The following is an 18615-nucleotide window of genomic DNA, read 5'->3' as shown; positions in this document are numbered from 1 at the left end:
CCATGTCATCAAAGAAAAGCAAAGGGAAAGCTAAATGAGTGAGTGAAGGAGACGCGGGAATCATGTGTCGCGAGCGGCGGAATGACGGTCACTGACTTTATAGAGAGAGGTTACGGGAGCGCGCATAAATGATAGCGGGGGCGTGCACTGGTTTCATTATATGATTAATCAGAAGAATACTGATTAAAAAAAAAAAAAAAAAACGGGATGAAAAGGATGTTAGATTTAGGTTCTTTAAATGTACTTGCATACTAAATAGTTTTAACAATAAACAGTTTTAACTTTACATATAAGTTTCAACAGCGCCGAAGCTTAAAGGTGCAGTCATTAATTTTTTCCTCATTAAAAAAGTTTTACTCTTAAAGCTATTAATAGTGCTTATGAAACATATGTATAAAACCATGAGCACTCACATGAGATGAAGACTCCATACATGTCAGTAACCTTATAAAAACTGTTTTTATTCTACATGGCGAGGGTCCGCTCATGGGGGCGGCCATGTTATGCCAGCCAAATACTACTCACTTAATCTCAGCAACCGCCCTATTATTGGACACTTTCACTCATGGATTAATTTAATCACGGTTTACTGTAATTGGTGAATTTCTACAATGGCATTGATAACTGAAAACGGATGCATTTGAATGATGCTGCATTCTCACCCTCAGGTGTTAGTGAAGTCCAATACGAAATACGTAAATTAGACTGGGGTAATGCTGTTGTTCTTGTTGTCACAATTATTGACTGACTGTATTTATTTAGATAAGTAAATAATAATAATAATAATAATAACAGAATTAGTTAACTGAAGCACTTCTGAAACACTGAAATCACATGTTTGGTATGCCAATAAATTAATCTAATTAATCGCAATTAATCGCATACATAAATATTTGCTGAGAAAGCCCCTCATATAACAATAATTCAATATATAATGATTAAATTGTTATAAATAGTTATATTTAAATAATTATAAATAATAATACAAAATTATATATATATATATATATAAAAAATACAGAAAATTAAAATGCATTACATTATTTAGGCACACAAGTGAAGCATTAAAAAGACAAAACAAAAAGTGGCTTTAGAATCCAATATATTATTTATTTCTATATTATTGAACATATAACTATCATTGACCTACAGTTCACAGCAATCCATTTTGCAATTTAATTCATCAATCAGTCTGAGATTTATTATAAGGGCTTGTTTAAGGATGCGCCAATGCACATCTGTGTCAGACGGACGCTTTTGGAGCATCTAAGTTGTGTCGCATCATAAACGTACCGTTTTTAGTTCGCTGTGTCAAATTAAACAAAGTTAAACTTAAAAAACACTGTGTTCAGATTTGCGCTCCATCAAGCTGTTTAAACACAAGAACGTGTTCTCATCTTGTGCTGTCTGCTGTCAGTAAGTGTGGTTTGTTCTCTGTATAAGCTGCTCGTTGCCTATACAGCTGGAGTTTCACTTACTGCCCCCTGGAGAAAACAGGTGGTATTACAAGCTTGAATTACTTACATGAAAGGAATATTCCCTATTATGGTCTGTGGATATGATTAATTGCATTAATTTTTTTAACACATTATTTTTTATATAATTAATCGCACTGAATTAATGCGTTTAATCGACAGCCCTAGAAATGATAAAATAAAATTTAACATAATATGTATTAAATTATATATAAATAATAATATACACCATTATATGGAGGACCAAATTACTCAAATTAAATCATTAAATAAATATTTAATATTTTATAAGATACAAAACTCATGCTTAAATCAGAAATCAACCCAAAGAAAATGCTGAAATGAAATATAAGGGACATTTATTAATTTAATTTGTGATTCACTGATTACTTATTTTATATGTTTTTCATTATGTCTTTAATGATTTATTTAAATATTAATTTAATTATTTAATTTGAGCCCTCTATATATACATAGTGTGTGTGTGTGAGTGTGTGTGTGAGTGTGTGTGTGTGTGTGTGTGTGTGAGTGTGTGTGTGTGTGTGTGTGTGTGTGTGTTCGCAGCTGAAGATAAGGTCCCGCACAGATGGCGATCATATCTGGCTCAGATGAGTGTGAACACCATGAAAACTCTGAACATCTGCATCGGATGACCATTTCTGATCACCAGCACCACAGGACAGCAGGCATATGAAAAAGAGTCAAATAGACCTCAATGCAACAGCCTATTGTACTGTATTTCTGTGTGTGTGTTGTAGGTGTGTGTGCCGTGGCCCAGGTGTCAGTTTCCGGGCCGGCGTGGTGTCTGCTGTCCAGTGTTCAGTTGAGTGTGAGAGTAAAGGCTGGAGCTCATGTTACACTCGAGTCCATTATTGGAGCAATTCTACAGGCTCAACACATACACCTGTCACTCAGGTACAACACTCATATAACCTGTTAAACATCTACTAAATGTTCAACACATGCACCTTTATCACAATGTGAAAGGTAATACACTTGCAGCTAAAATAGTCCTAAAACAACGTGATATTTTGTGTATTTTTATCAATTTCTCAGTTCTGCAATAATTTTGAGGGTATGTCACCATCTGCTGGTAGAGAGCAGAACTTTTTTTCACAATTTCTCCCTTTGTGTTCAGAAGAAGAAAGAAAGTCATATAGAGTTATAACAACATAGGGGTGAGTAAACAATGACTGAATTAACATTTTTGGGTGAACTAATCCTTTAAGTCATTTTGTCATTTTTTTCAAAACAGTGTGTATTTTAATGTTAGTCAGCTGTACTTCCATTATAAGTGCCTTACTGAACTGGTAGTTTGTTTTCCTTTGAAATATTTACAGACCAGAGGACAAAGTGCTAAATACAGAAGAATTCAGGAATTATCTTCTTTGGATGCGGGGTAACTTTGTTTTTTAAAACCTCAAAATGATGGGAATATTTTCAGAGAACAAATTCTCTTTCATCACAAACATTTTCTCTCTGTCTGTGTGTCTCAGATAGTCGAGTTCTGCTTCCAGGCAGCAGTTTTTCCATGTCGTATTTTGGGCGTTGTTATGTAATCATGGTGGATTTAATCGAGGGTGTCGATGGAGTGACTCTTTCTCCGATAGCATCTGTCTGCGGTCAGACGCCTGTATCAGACAGAAGTGCTATGGATCTCTCTGCGCAGCTAGAACAACTCTCAATCCGTCAGAACCTGTGGCTAGTACACCTGACAGGTCACATGATCCCTCACCTCTGACCCCACAACCCCTGCCACACCCTGTAAACTCCCACATGGTGTATTCAGCCCATCTGACCCCTCATTCACAGACAGCCCTCTGCCAGCGATGCCCAGCACACCCAATCAGTTTGCAGGGTTGAGTGTGTCTCCCTCTGCTGGTCGTTCAGGGAGTGACACGTTCTACAGCGTACGCAGCTCCACTAAACTGAGCATCAGTGACTACTGTGAACAGGATCAGGAGTCAAGGGAAGAGGAGAAGGTCACATACAGTATGATTGGTGGTCTGAGCGGTCAGCTTCAAGTCATCAGAGACCATCGAACTGCCTCTCAAACACCCTGAACTCTTCAAAAACTATGGTGAGTGAGGTCAGAGACTGTTAAACTCTATTTCTCACATCATTCCTTTGTATTATTATGTTGACATGACAAAGTCAACATGCAGTTCTACTGTTTAAACTATCATTTTAATTCTGAGACCAACATTTCTGACTGTAACTCCTCCTACAACTTTCACGCTATATCCACCAAATTTGGGACAGACCTTCAGACTGTTCTGACTCGAGTTGCTCTAGCTTTTCTAACTGATCGGACTTGCGGTTTTCGCACAGCGAAAGACTATTCAAAGTTCAGCTGTCAAAAATTAAAATGTAAACAAACCTACTCAAAGCCTTTAATATGCTTTAACATACCGTCTTTCTCTCTCTAAACATGCTAACAACGCCTAGCAACTAGCCAGAAAACCCTAGCAACTAGCAAAAATGTGCTAGCAGTACTTAGCAACAAGCCAAAACACCCTAACAACTAGCCAGAACACCATAGCAAACAGCTAAAACAGGCTAGCAATGCCTAGCAACTAGCCAGAACACCATAGCAAACAGCTAAAACAGGTTAGCAACACCTAGCAACCAGCCAGACGCCATAGCAAACAGCTAAACAGGTTAGCAGCTAGTCAGAACACCCTAGCAAACAGCTAAAACATACTAGAAATGTTTAGCAACATGTTAAAACATGTTAACAGTGCCTAGATTCATGCTAAAACATCATACCAAAACCTAGCAACATGCTAGCAACTCCTAGCTACATGCTAAAACATGCTAGCAACTCCTAACTACATGTTAAAACATGCCAGCAATGCCTAGCTACATGCTAAAACAGGCTAACAATGCCTAGCAACATGTATCTATCTATCTGTTTTTTTTATCTAGCTAGCTGGTTGTTTGTTTTACAGTATTGTCTGTAGAACCATAGATATACATACGTAGATGCCTCATTCGGCTGGTTCGGATACGTCAAGCGTGGCGCAGTCTTGGAACGGTCAACAAGGAGAGCTGTTTGAATGTAAGTGAATGGAGAAGAAGCCTCAGACCACTGCATAAACTGCTTTTGTGTGGAAACAGTTCATCATGTAATGAATAGACTGACTGGGTGCTAATTTTCATTATGTTTGCCATGATATATTCATTTGTAGAGGACTTTATTTGAAGTCTGCTATAGAAAAAACTGTTTTAGAAGTGAAGTCAGGATTTTTTATATCATCTAATATATTGTTCAATGTTTATGGAAAATCAGATAATCTAAAAGTTGGCTGGAAAAGACAGTAGACTTTTGTGGACCGTATCTGTCAATTTACATTATTGTTGATGGAGGGCTGTTGACCTGTCCAATATGGTGGACGCGCCGATGTAGCACGGTCCATAGAAACAGCTGCTAATAAGGTATCTACATATAGATATCTATGTGTATAACCATCAAAATTCAAACTTTTAAAACTACTTTAAAGTAAAAAGGCTTTGTCGAGCCAACATCAAAGTTTGTGTCTGCAAACTTTAACTATCTAGTTATTAAAGGTGCAATATGTAATATATTTCCTGTACTAAAGCATAAAATTATCATAATACTGTATGTTATCAGAGATTTAGGAAACATGCTAAGTTGAAATACTGGCTTCTCCAAAAACAATGCCACAGCCAGTATATTCTACTTTGAAATGTCCGTTCCGGGCCAGAATTTCTGTTTGTGTTTTGGCCTGTGTGATCCCACTCACTGCCTATTTCCCAATATTGTTTCGACACCCTGGGTTGCCAGATTTGAAACAAGTTAGCGGGCAAACACAACATGCTGCAGCCACGGAAGCCAGCAATACATCTAGCTAGTTATAAAAATTCCACATGAGCTGGTTTATAATTTGCAAACAAAAAAAACATTGCAAATGTATACATTAGCTGATCAACTTACAGTGTAAGGCTCGTCACTTGCAATTGTCAGTTTGCTCGTTCCTGTTGCGTGTCCTCAATCTGGTAACCCGGGGGCAGGGGTGTTAACTCTCTCCAATATTTTGAATTGCTTGATGTCAATGTTACATATTGCTCCATTAATGGTTTTCAGTGATAGTTATTTCAGTTACTGCTGTTGTTTATGACTCTGGTTGCTGTATCTTTTCTAGCGATTGGATTTAATGTTTTCGCACATCGGATGAGCAAAACGTGGAAAAATCCCATAGATTTACTTTGACGGAATGTTCACTTGAGCCAAGACTATTCAAAGTCCAAAAATGTAAACGTAAACAAACCTACACAAGGCTTTTAATATACTTTAACTACCGTCTCTCTCTCTTTCTCTCTCTCTAAACATGCTAGCAACGCCAAGCAACTAGCCAGAACTCCTTAGCAATTAGCAAAAATATGCTAGCAACGCCTAGCAACAAGCCAAAACACCCTAACAACTAACCAGAACACCCTAGCAAACAGATAAAACAGGCTAGCAATGCCTAGCATCTAGCCAAAACACCTTAGCAACCAGATAAAACTTGCTGGCAATGCCTAGCATCTAGCCAAAACACCTTAGCAACCAGATAAAACTTGCTGGCAATGCCTAGCATTTAGCCAGAACACTCTAGCAAGCAGTTAAAACATACGAGAAATATTTAGCAACATGCTAAAACAAACTAGCACTGCCTAGATTCATGCAAAAACATGATCGCAGAACCTAACAACATGCTAGCAACTCCTAGCTACATGCTAAAACATGCTAGCAACACCTAGCAATGCCTAGCTACATGATAAAAGTTGCTAGCAATGCCTAACTACATACAAAAATATGCTAACAATGCCTAGCTACATGTATCTATCTATCTATCTGTTTTTTTTTTAATCTAGCTAGCTCCCTGATAGCACACGTACATCACCGAGACGTCTATTTGATGTGTGTGTTTATATCTGAAAGACATATTTATTAGGTTGTTTGCTCGTCTGGAATACGTCTATAAGACGTTTCCTCACGGATGTCAAAAAAATACACAGCAGATGTATTTCATACGTTTATGATTTAGAATGTATGTAAATGTAATCTTTTTAAGGTGTTTAGCAGATGTTAATTAGATTGTGATGCTTTCCAGATGAAAAGATCTAAAACGGATATCTCGGAGATGTACGTGTGCTATCTGGGCTGGTTTGTTTAATTGTAATGTCTGTATCACCATCAAACTTAAAACTTTTAAAACTATTTTGATGTTGGCTTGACAAGGCCTTTTTAGTTTAAAGTTTGTGTCTACAAACTTTATCTAGTAATTAATGGTTTTCAGTAATATTCTTTTTTCAGTTATTACTGTTTTTTCTGACTTGGGTTGCTATATCTTTTCTAACTGATTGGATTTACGGTTTTCACACATCAGGCGATCAAAACTTGGGAAAATCCCATGGATTTACATTGACGGAATGTTCACTTGAGCCAAGACTATTCAAAGTCCAAAAATTCAAATGTAAACAAACCTGCACAAGGCTTTTAATATACTTTAAGCCATCGTCTCTCTCTCTCTGTCTTTCTCTAAACATGCTAGCAACTCCTAGCAACTAGCCAGAACACCCTAGAAACTTGCAAAAATGTGCTTGCAATGCCTAGCAACAAGCCAAAACACCCTAGCAACTAGCCAGAACACCCTATCAACCAGCTAAAACATGCTGACAATTCCTACATTCATGCTAAAGCATGCTAGCGACGCCTAGCAACATGCTAGCAATGCTTAGCTACATGTGAAACATGCTAGCATTTCTTAGCTACATGCTAACAATGCCTAGCAACATGTATCTATCTATCTGTGGAACAGTGGAAACAGGATGCACCTGAGCTCAATTTTGAGTGTCATGGCAAAGGCTGTGAATCCTTATGTACATGTGATTTTTTTCGTTTTTTATTTTTAATAAATTTGCAAAGATTTCAAACAAACTTCTTTCACGTTGTCATTATAGGGTATTGTTTGTAGAATTTTGAGGATAATAATGAATTTAATCCATTTTGGAATAAGGCTGTAACATAACAAAATGTGGAAAAAGTGAAGCGCTGTGAATACTTTCCGGATGCACTGTAAATAAATAATAAATTCTAGAGCCAAAATACAACGTCCACGCATGTGGACGCAGGGTCGCACAAGGTTAAAACTAAGAAGAAGCTACATTTATATCTGATTTAACTTAATGATTTCAATCTTTCCCCATTAAAGCAGATACAAGCTGTACAAGCTGTTATTTTTGCCTGCAAAGCAGTTCAGGGGGATTACCAAGATGGCCGTTGAGTGAACTTTACTGATGAGTAAAGAAATTAGAGGTAGACCGATTTATCGGTTCCGATTAATTGGTGCCTATAGTTGCTTTTTTGAACTATCGGTTATCTGCAATTTCTTTTTAACATTCTGTAAATCGATTTTAAAAACTATCGGCCGATTAATTAGTTATTAGCCTTTTCCCACTACCTTAGTTCTCGGTATCTGCAAAATCCACTATCGGTCGACCTCTAAATGAAAGATTACAGTGCATCATGTACGATTGTGGGAAGTTTTTATTATTATTATTATTATTTCAGTGGTTTATCCATGTCTAATAGTAGAGTCAGACTGTAAATGTGTTTATCAAATGTTCACTGGAATAAAACTTTGCTTGTAGTAATTTTACAAAAAATACTCCACCATTAATACTGCAAAGAGAATCATGGTATTTATTTCTTCTCATAAAAAAACAAACAAAAAAACTGACATTGTGTATCTTGCGAGTGATCAGCCGTGTTTGATTTCCTCAGGAGGGTCACAGTGGTCAGTTGTTGGTTTTTGGTGCCACTGATCGCCCTCATGCATTGGATCCAGCTCTGCGGCGTCCCGGACGCTTTGATAAGGAGCTGGAGATCGCCGTTCCTACAGCGGCCGGGCAGATGGAGATCTTACAGAAGCAGCTGCGCTCCACGCCCTGTGACATCACCACTGAAGAGCTGCAGGAACTAGCTGATGCCACGCATGGATACGTGGGCGCCGACCTAGGAAGCTGGTGAGTGTTCGGGATCGGTACAGAATGATAACTAGCCCTCATGTTGTTCTAAACCCATTTGATTTTCTTTGGTCACTGAGTCACATTGAGTCACCATGTACATGCCAGTCATGTTAAAGGGGATTGTGTGTTTGATTCCAAGGAGATGAGAGTGAGGTCGACCGATAGTGGATTTTGCCGATACAATAATTAAGATGGTGGAAAAGGCTGATAACCGATTAATCGGCCGATAGTTTTTAAAATCGATTCATAGAATGTTACAACATTTTCTTAGTCGGCACAGACGTAGTGGCCAAAGTACAAACTATCGGCATAGATTTTTGCAGTTAACCGATAGTTCCAAATAGCAACTATCGGCACCGATTAATCGGTAAAACCGATATATCGGTCTGTCTCTAAATGAGTCTTATCATGTGGCTTGTTGAGTGCGTTGCCACAGAGACATAGCGCGTGTGGAGGCTTCACGCCATCCACTGCGGCATCCGCGCTCAACTCACCACGCGCCCCACCGAGAACGAACCACATTATAGTGACCACGAGGAGGTTACCCCATGTGACCCTACCCACCCTAGCAACCGGGCCAATTTGGTTGCTTAGGAGACCTGGCTGGAGTCACTCAGCACGCCTTGGGATTCGAACTAGCGAACTCCAGGTGTGGTAGCCAGCATATTTTTAACCACTGAGCTACCCAGACCCCGTCCTCATTGAAACATCTTTTGATTTTTGGCTTTTAATGGGACAGGAGAGTGCATAAGCATGTGCTGGCCACGTCTCTGACTACTTTAATTTAAGATGAGAAGAGGTCCAATAGCTGGTCAGTGTAAAATTAAAAATGTCATATTTAGTGTTATAAACCAGCTGTACAGTATATGAAACAATAGAAGAGCACTCACACTGATTAATGTAAAGCTGATCAGTGAAAAATGACATTACACAACAGTGAGTTCCAGTCCTCCATGCGTCACATGTTTGTGCTCATGCCGTCCCAAATCAGAGTTTGAGAGCTCTGCAGAAAGCTGGTGCTGGGGATTTTGGTTCATCCCAGTGACTCTCAAGTCTTTTGAATGTGTACATTTAGTGAATATTTCTGTTGATTACATCTATAAGCCAGGAGGTTTTATTGAGGACATAAAGCTCATACACTGAAAATGTCACAAAATAAATCATTTTAAAGTGACACAGAAAAGGCTGAATATCCAATATAAGACACACAAATATATTAATAACAGGGACGCGTATCGTCCTCGATGAATCACAGCAGATCTGCTTCAGACGGCACAACTCTCAGTTGAGATTTAAATGGATATTCGACTTCAGGACAGTGACGTGAACAGTATGTTGTACAGTGGTCGTCAATACAACGTATGCACGACTTCAACTATTGACTCTGATCGATGGTAAAGCAGCAACGTTGTGACAGCGTGGTCACAAACTTCAACACTCAATGTAAAATTCCCAACCTTCTGACCACGTTGTCACAATGTCGGTAGAAGGTTGGCAATGTTGAGACAACGTTCTGTGTTTGCTGGGTGTTTACTCCATCAGTGTGTCTCTAGAGAACATGGCAGCTTGGTTTTCTTTGGCAATGTGAAGACAGTGTGTGTTCAGATGCATCTCGGATATAAAGGATGCAGGTGTGTGTTCATGAAAGTGTGTTTAGTTGAACAGATTCGAGCTGAATCCCCTGTCACTGTAATAGTGTGTGTGTTATATTACATTGTGCTCAGCATTCTCGCTCCACACAGCTCAAATGTCCGTCATTCTCTGAAACTGAACTCCAGTGTGTCTGATCAATAATCCGCAGTTTCCTCTCAATGACCTGCTGCTGTGCTCAAAAAGCTGATGCAACAAACAGCTGCATCTCTTCAGCCAGTTTAATGTTGCCACTCTAAAGGCCAAAATATACCTCAGTTTTCCGTGTGTCGGTACTGGAACAAGCATTCTGTACCATGCGGCAACATTTTGCATAACTGTGACATAAACAGTGCTCAAACATTTGTACCAGTTGTTGTCAAATCTTTACAGGTATATCACAGTGAAATGACTTTGATGCTGAAGCTTCGAAGCTTGTGTCAAAAAAAACAACACATTTCGCACTAAAGCACTGTATCGGAGCTTGATTCCTTTTTGGAAAAACCACGTGATCTGTGACGTCCGAATCGTCATTCGACTGAAAACCACGTGACTTCTTTGGTATCTGGTTCAAAAGAAGTGCAAATCCCAGTACAAGTTTGAAACCAATACAGTCATACACGCACATTTCACTTTCCAGTAGGGCTGCACGATATATTGCATTTACCGGAATATCGCAAATGTACATATCGCGATAGGCATAAGGCAAGGCCTTGCGATAATACTTTTTACTTAACGTTTGAGGCGTCACAGATTGCCGAGAATAGACTGGTTGCAACGATTGCCACTTGGTTTGAGTGCGTGCAGCGTGCATAGCCGCAGATCCAAAGCACAAGATATTTCCCATTCGTTTTCTCCATGCCATTTCAGCATTGGGTGATTAACCCTTGTGCGTCAATAAAAAAAAGTTTCTCTGAGGTCCTTCGAGGACAAAAATGTCCACGTCAAAAAACATAATCATATTATTGAATAATACTTTCAATGAGTTAAATTTTTTAACCAACATCAGTCTTGATCATAACTACCAAATATTCATTTATTTTCAGGATTTTAACCCTTTAAATGCCAGTTTGTTTATATAATGCCACTGTTGTTTTTTACACACACACACACACACACAAATCTCTCAATACATTCCGACAAAACACACTCTGACATCCATATCAACACACACACAATTTTAGCTGCATCATGTGTTCAGTTGTCCTGCAGTGCTCTATAATACAGCAAACAGAGAATAGGGGAAAAGCTTGTATTTGCTCCATAGGCTAAACATGAGAAAAATGGCGCCATCTGGTGGAAAATATAAAAAAATTTCATTTTGAAGCCAGGGCTCTGGAATGAAAGCATAATAGCATAGAATTCATGATTTTATGCTTTAATGGCACTGGGATCAAATATTGCAGTTTTAATGGGTTTCAATGGGGACATTTTAGGTTGGGGTTTTGGGAATTATTTGTTAAGAAATTGGGCAATTATTTAGCGTTTTTGGGGGACTTTCAGGGAGGGGATGTGGAGAGTGTAGTTTAGTTTAATTATGTATGTTTATTATATTTTCTTTTTTGGTTGTGTGTGTGTGTTATTATGTGGGACCACAGGGGTGTTCATTGGGGGTCAGGGTGGGGTTGGTGAATGGGGAGGGATATTAGTGGAGTTTGAATGTGAAATGTTGATTCGTTGTATATGTGTTGGGTTTTTCTTTGTGGTGTATATATATTGTGGTGAATCAATAAAAATGTTAATTACAAAAAAATAAGATAAACGAGTGTGTTCAGTAGCACATTATCATATTAGCATATTTTTGCAGAGGTACAGAAATTGGTATCGAGAAACGTGAAATTTCACTGGTGTCAGTACCGACTACTGAAATTTTGGTACTGTGACAACACTAATTATATATACAATTTTACGATATAATATTAATATAATGTAGAATTTTTGTATTTTTACAAAGATACATTTTGATTATAATAATGATGACAAAGAAATTATTAAAATATACACTTTCACATACTTTTTTCAGGACCGGTTCTGTTCAGTTCTGCACCTGATCAGCCTGAATGTATCCCACTATTGTTGAAAGCTTATTTGTTTGTGATGTTTTCTTATAGAGAAACTTTGAGCATTAATATTGTGTGTTAAAGAACTTTATTTTGATGAGAAATAATAATCAGCATTTTGCTCAAACCTATTTTTAGAAAATAAAAACATTTCTGTAATATTTTGTCATTTAAGTGAGATTATATCGAATCGTGAACCTCATATCGCATATCGAATCGAGAGATAACCATATCGTCCCATCCCTAGTTAATCATGTTAACTTTTCCATGTTAATCAGAGTTTTTGTCCTAACCAGCTTTGACAATGTTCTGTCGCACGCTTGGTTTCTATTTCTGCGACGTCATGCCGGGTAGCCCCGTCCGCTATGAACTCTCACTGATGTAAAATCCTTCTCATAACAGTACATTAAAGTTGCCATCTAACGAGTCTAATAACCTCAAACTTATGGTCAATATTGAGCTTCAGATAAGAACTGCTGACTTCAGCCATTGATTAAAATGGCAGTGCAAGTGTACGTCGATGAGGTGATTTTTACTCTAGTATGTTTATGTTGAGCTAAAACATACAGCAGGAATATGCCACTTTTTGTCCAGATATTTCAGTCACAAACTCGGCTCTCCTGTTTATAAAATCAGGAATCGTTCCACACGCACTCCTGCAATAAACATGCTCTACTCCACTGGAGGTTTTTCTGTTGTGTATTATGTAACAGCAGGTATTGTGATGTGTTTCTTCATGGCCACAGCTTTACCACAGATGTGCAGGAGTTTAAATACCGGCATGAGGAAAGAGCCAGAAGCATTCCTGTTTTGCCCATCTGTCTGTTGTATGGCCAATTTCCAGAGAGTAGGGCACTATAATGAGTCCTGTTTTATTTGTCCCTACAGGGTCTTTATGATCGAAACAACAGGTTTTGCATTGAAAAGACAGATCATTTAAATATAAACCCTATTAACTGTATAACCATCAAACACAATTTTCAGTTTCGTAACGTCAATATTTTCCAAAGTATACGGTAGAGCGTTTTCAGTGGCGGAAAACTGTGTTCTAGTGTGGATGAGAGCCAGAAACCTTGCAAAAGTGATGCATTTTAAAACGAAAACATGTTAGTGTGAATGTGTCCTTAAAGTCCCCATGAAATAAAAAATTGAGTTTTTATTTTTGTCCATGTCTGTTAACTTTGAGGTCAACTATTGTGTCATATAAAGTGTTCAAAATTGACCTTTGTAGCGGATATTATCCGGCTTATTACACGGCTACTAACCAAATAAATCAATAAATGGACATGAAATATTGATTTGCATTGAAATTATGTTATTATGTGTGACGAAAGAAAACTCTGAACAGCAAAATTCCATCTTTGGTTTGCATCGGAGTTCTGTTGGTGTTTATTTAGCTAAAAATGACCATCTGACTGCTCATTATCCGACTTATTACACGACTACTTGCCAAATAAATAAATAAATGGACATGAAATATTGATTTGCATTGAAATTATGTTATTATGTGTGACGAAAGAAAACTCTGAACAGCAAAATTCCATCTTTGGTTTGCATCGGAGTTCTGTTGGTGTTTATTTAGCTAAAAATGACCATCTGACTGCTCATTATCCGGCTTATTACACGACTACTTGCCAAATAATTAAATAAATGGACATGAAATATTGATTTGCATTGAAATTATGTTATTATGTGTGAGGAAAGAAAACTCTGAACAGCAAAATTCCATCTTTGGTTTGCGTCGGAGTTCTGTTGGTGTTTATTTAGCTAAAAATGACCATCTGACTGCTCATTATCCGACTTATTACACGACTACTTGCCAAATAAATAAATGGACATGAAATATTGATTTGCATTGAAATTATGTTATGTGTGACGAAAGAAAACTCTGAACAGCAAAATTCCGTCTTTGGTTTGTGTCGGAGTTCTGTTGGTGTTTATTTAGCTAAAAATGACCATCTGACTGCTCATTATCCGGCTTATTACACGGCTACTAACCAAATAAATCAATAAATTGACATGAAATATTGATTTGCATTGAAATTATGTTATTATGTGTGAGGAAAGAAAACTCTGAACAGCAAAATTCCATCTTTGGTTTGTGTCGGAGTTCTGTTGGTGTTTATTTAGCTAAAAATGACCATCTGACTGCTCATTATCCGGCTTATTACACGACTACTTGCCAAATAAATAAATAAATGGACATGAAATATTGATATGAGGTGAAATTGTTTCATTGGCTTACTTGTAGAGATCACACTGTGATCTGAGAAGTAGGAAAGATGATCGCAGTACCCGGATGACCGGTCTAACATGACTTAATCTCCGGTTGTGCAGTTGTTATCAGACGCTAGATGGCGCCATTGACCAATCAGAATTGAGTATTCCTGAGAGCCATTTAAAAAACCCATTTAAAGTGAAAAACAAAAAAAACATGTTCTCACATGAAAATGGAGTCAAAATATTTATTACATCATTTTGCACTCATTTGGCATATCCAGATTTTTGTCTAATAAAATGCACTGTAGGATTAGAATGTCTTAGCAATGTACTAGCAATAGAACTGTTACATAAACAAAGCCTATTTGCTATTTAAAGAAAGGGACGAGCCTTTCAATATGTCATGACCTAAATTCATGTTCCAATAGTAAACATGCCATTACAGGAAAGAAAACTGCATTCGTCAAGTAATTCAAGTGGTCTTCAAAATCAATATGAACCAGTATTTCCAACCCATTTTACTAACATAATATGACATTTCTAAGTAACACAAGTGTAGGACGGGACTTGAATTTCTCCATGTGGAATTGATTTGGTGTAAAGTGCTATATAACTAAGAAAAAAATAAGAGGGATTGATGTCGTCAGCTGAGAAGGAAAGTCGTTTTAGAAACAAAGCCAGAATGAGTATTACAGAAATACACATTCTTTCTTTTTCTCAGTCTCTATGTTTGTGACTCATTTGGGCTGGACTGACGGTTCACATTTGATTCACATGAACATCTGATGTTTCCCCCATTCAGAGCATCGGATGTTTATTTTGTGTTTGAGAGGCGGAAAGCCCACAAGATATTTGCTCTGAAATAAATTAAACCTGTTTCTCGAAAACAATAATGAAGCTCTAGCTGGATTCAGCGGATGCAGCTTCATCTGTGTTCTATTAACAATCCAGAGTGCTCCAATATTTCAGAAATTGGAAATCAACATTATGATACAAATGCTGTTAATTGAGCTTCACTTTTATATTGAACCTGGAATATTCCTTTTATTTGGAAAGTTACTGACAGAGCAAACCTTAAGGATTAATAACTGTGTTTGTGCAGGTCTTCACGCTCTGAGGAGGGTTTTAGCATCTACACCTGCATTCTCTGATGTCCAGGTGATGAACAGGGTGAAGGTCACGACCTCTGACCTCAGGCTGGCCATGACGGAGGTCAAACCAAGTGCAATAAGAGAGGTCACCATCGACGTTCCAAAGGTGCAACAGTAAAACACACACACTAATAAATGGAAAAATGAATGAACGTCTATGAATGATTTACATGCTGTTTCTTCAGACAGTTTTATCAGAAATCTTATTTAGAAATATAATATTAGAAAGCAACACACAAGTATTAGATGGCAGAAAGCACTAGAAGAAAAAAAAAGTTCTCCATCACATTCCATCACAATGCACAGATCTGAAATGTAGGTGGCGCTCTAACGCATTTTAGCTCACTGATGTGCTCGTCCATAGACATTCAGTCTAATTTTCAGTTCAAGCACCACCCTCATTATTTCATTGAATATCTCGGCCTCTGAGTGGACTACAAGCTCAATCTAGGAGTCATTAGAAAGCTGAGATCCTCCCCTTTGTGATGAAGTATTTGTTGATAACATATATTTCTGATGATTTGTTTAGCATGCTTTTCCTTCTGAGTGGCATATTTTGTTCTGGACATCTAAGATATAACACTGGATTATTCACACAAGCAAGCTCACAGACAAGTAAACTATGGCTCATTTTTTAGAGAACTGCATAAGGTAAAAGCAGATATAAAGTTTTTAGCTATTTGGGGTTTACTGCAGCAGTATTTGATGACTTACAGAAATCATATTTCACTTTGTGATTGTTTGGAAAATCTTTCGAACTGTGGTATTAGGGCAACAAAATAACCTGTACAATTACATTCCTGAGAATAAGAGCTTTCATTTGATATATAACTTGTCCATTTATGTGATATATGAAGGACTTTTATTTTCATATAAATATTTCTACCCCATTAATGCTAGGGGGCGCTTATTTTCAACTATTTTATGTAACATAAATGCAGAAGTGATGGATATCTCTGAAAAGTTCAGATTGTAAGCTTTCAAATGATACCTCATATGCCTGACTTATGGATACAGGGACTTTAACGTTTTAAGCGTAAACCTTTTTTGCGATTATAGCGCCCCCTTTGGGGTTTAATGGGATAATTATCAACAGTGTATTGGGTTGTTAGTGACCAAAGATATGTAATCGTGTCACAAAATATATTTGCGCTTCCATAAATCATATTTTTGTAATTATTTAATATCTATGTGTTTACTGTCACAATGTATCTATTTCTTTGTTTATTACCAAACAAATAAGTGCTAAATTCATTCCAATGACTATATCATGTTTATTTTCTACGCATCAATGGTGAATTATCAGTATCACATATGCGTGTACACATACATATTATACATGCTATTTCTTACTCAAGGTGGCGCTGTTGTGTCAGTGATTGACTTGATTTACATTTGACATTGATATTTGATGACAATGCAACGTGGAAGTAAACTATAGCAAGTTTAACACATGAACAGTATGATATGACTATTGTCATTTGGGTGTACTAATGAAATTATGTGAGTTGTGTGTCTATGTAGACTCAATAAGTGCCTGAGAAAATACTATGTGTAGCTGTGTGTGTGTGTGCGTGTGTGCGTCTGTGCGTGTGTGCGTGTGTGCGTGTGTGTGTGTGTGTGTGTGTGTGTGTGTGTAGGTGCACTGGAGTGATATTGGTGGAATGGAGGATGTGAAATTGAAACTCAAACAGGCGGTCGAGTGGCCTTTGATGCACCCTGAGGCGTTCTCCAGGTTGGGGATAGCGCCACCTAAAGGTGTTCTGCTGTACGGACCACCAGGCTGCTCCAAAACCATGATTGCCAAAGCGCTAGCCAATGAGAGACAGCTCAACTTCCTGTCAATCAAGGTAAATAAAGTGTGTGTATGTGAATTGTTTTACTTAAATAGTGTAATCCTGGACAAAGAAACGGAAAGAAATGTATTTAAAAGGGCAGAAAAATAATACAATAAAGAGTATTAAGAAATGTACGTTATGATTTTGAGTCTTGACTAGTGGTTGACTGATATGTTTTTTTTTACAGTGGCCGTGACGTGCAAAACAAAACAACAAAACTAAAAACACAATGGCAAATACGGAAACTAAACAGCAAGTCAGAAAACACAACGGCAAGTCAGTCGAAACGGAAAGGCTGACTGCCTGTGTGGATTAATCTAGTCCTTTCATTCGAATTGGTTCACTGTCCACCTGTGCGATTATTTCAAAAGAATTGCCAAAAGCTCACTGACTGACACACTGAATAATTCGGAATGGTTTATCACTCAGTCAAACGGTAGCGGGATATTTTAGAACTTAGAAAACAAAAAGAGCAAGCAGGATAAGATATGTGCCTATGGTGAATAAGAAATCGTCTTAAAAGTCCAAAAACGGTGGTAAAACGACAGTGTGTCCAAACATTCATTCAATTGACTTGCACATTCTAACATTACAAACACTGTTAAAAAACCTTTATAATGTGGTGTGACGAGTGACGGTACATTCTATCAGTCGCTTGTTTTCAGCATTGTGTGTATAACTCCGTCCACTGTGAACTGGCACCGGTCCAAAAACTTTCAAAAAAATAAGGCTGGGCATAGAAATGCATCAATTCTTGGACTACAAACTCTTCAGACATGTTTAGTAAGTTCTGTTCTCTGTTTTGTGTGCAGTTGTGTTGTGTTCTGTTGTTACTATCACCTGTTTTTAGATAAAACCAAACGATTTTCTCTTGAACGCCCCAATGTCGTGAGGGGGCTGCGTGAACTGTTGCTCTCGTGTCCTATCATGAACACACACAGGAGATCAACGGTCAGTGAACATTTTCACTAAATAATACATTAGATTTCAGTTTGTTTCTCATCAAATCTTATCATATGCTTTCATAACAATCATGAGTCTCATGGAATAATTTATTAGACTTCTGAATTATACTTTTGTGTTCTTTTGAAGCTTGAAGAGGTGGTCACCATAAACTGCCATTGTATGACATCACTGAGCACAACATTTATTCACAATTTCTCCCTTTGTGTTCAGAAAAAGAATTGCTTTGATTAAAAAACTATGC

General features: G+C 37.7%; 1 protein-coding gene and 1 pseudogene across 2 annotated transcripts in view; one reads left to right on the top strand and one right to left on the bottom strand.

Moving 5' to 3' along the window:
• nudt6 (nudix (nucleoside diphosphate linked moiety X)-type motif 6) overlaps positions 1–18615 on the bottom strand; it is a 930254-nt gene that overhangs the window by 21344 nt on the left and 890295 nt on the right. The gene's annotated exons all lie outside the window — the stretch shown is intronic.
• Positions 2062–18615, top strand: part of LOC127413141 (ribosome biogenesis protein SPATA5-like) — a 77120-nt pseudogene continuing 60566 nt past the window's right edge.

This window comes from Myxocyprinus asiaticus, chromosome 22, assembly GCF_019703515.2.
Source record: "Myxocyprinus asiaticus isolate MX2 ecotype Aquarium Trade chromosome 22, UBuf_Myxa_2, whole genome shotgun sequence".
In the NCBI taxonomy this organism is placed as follows: Eukaryota; Metazoa; Chordata; class Actinopteri; order Cypriniformes; family Catostomidae; genus Myxocyprinus; species Myxocyprinus asiaticus.
This window is presented reverse-complemented; position numbering and strand designations above follow the sequence as displayed.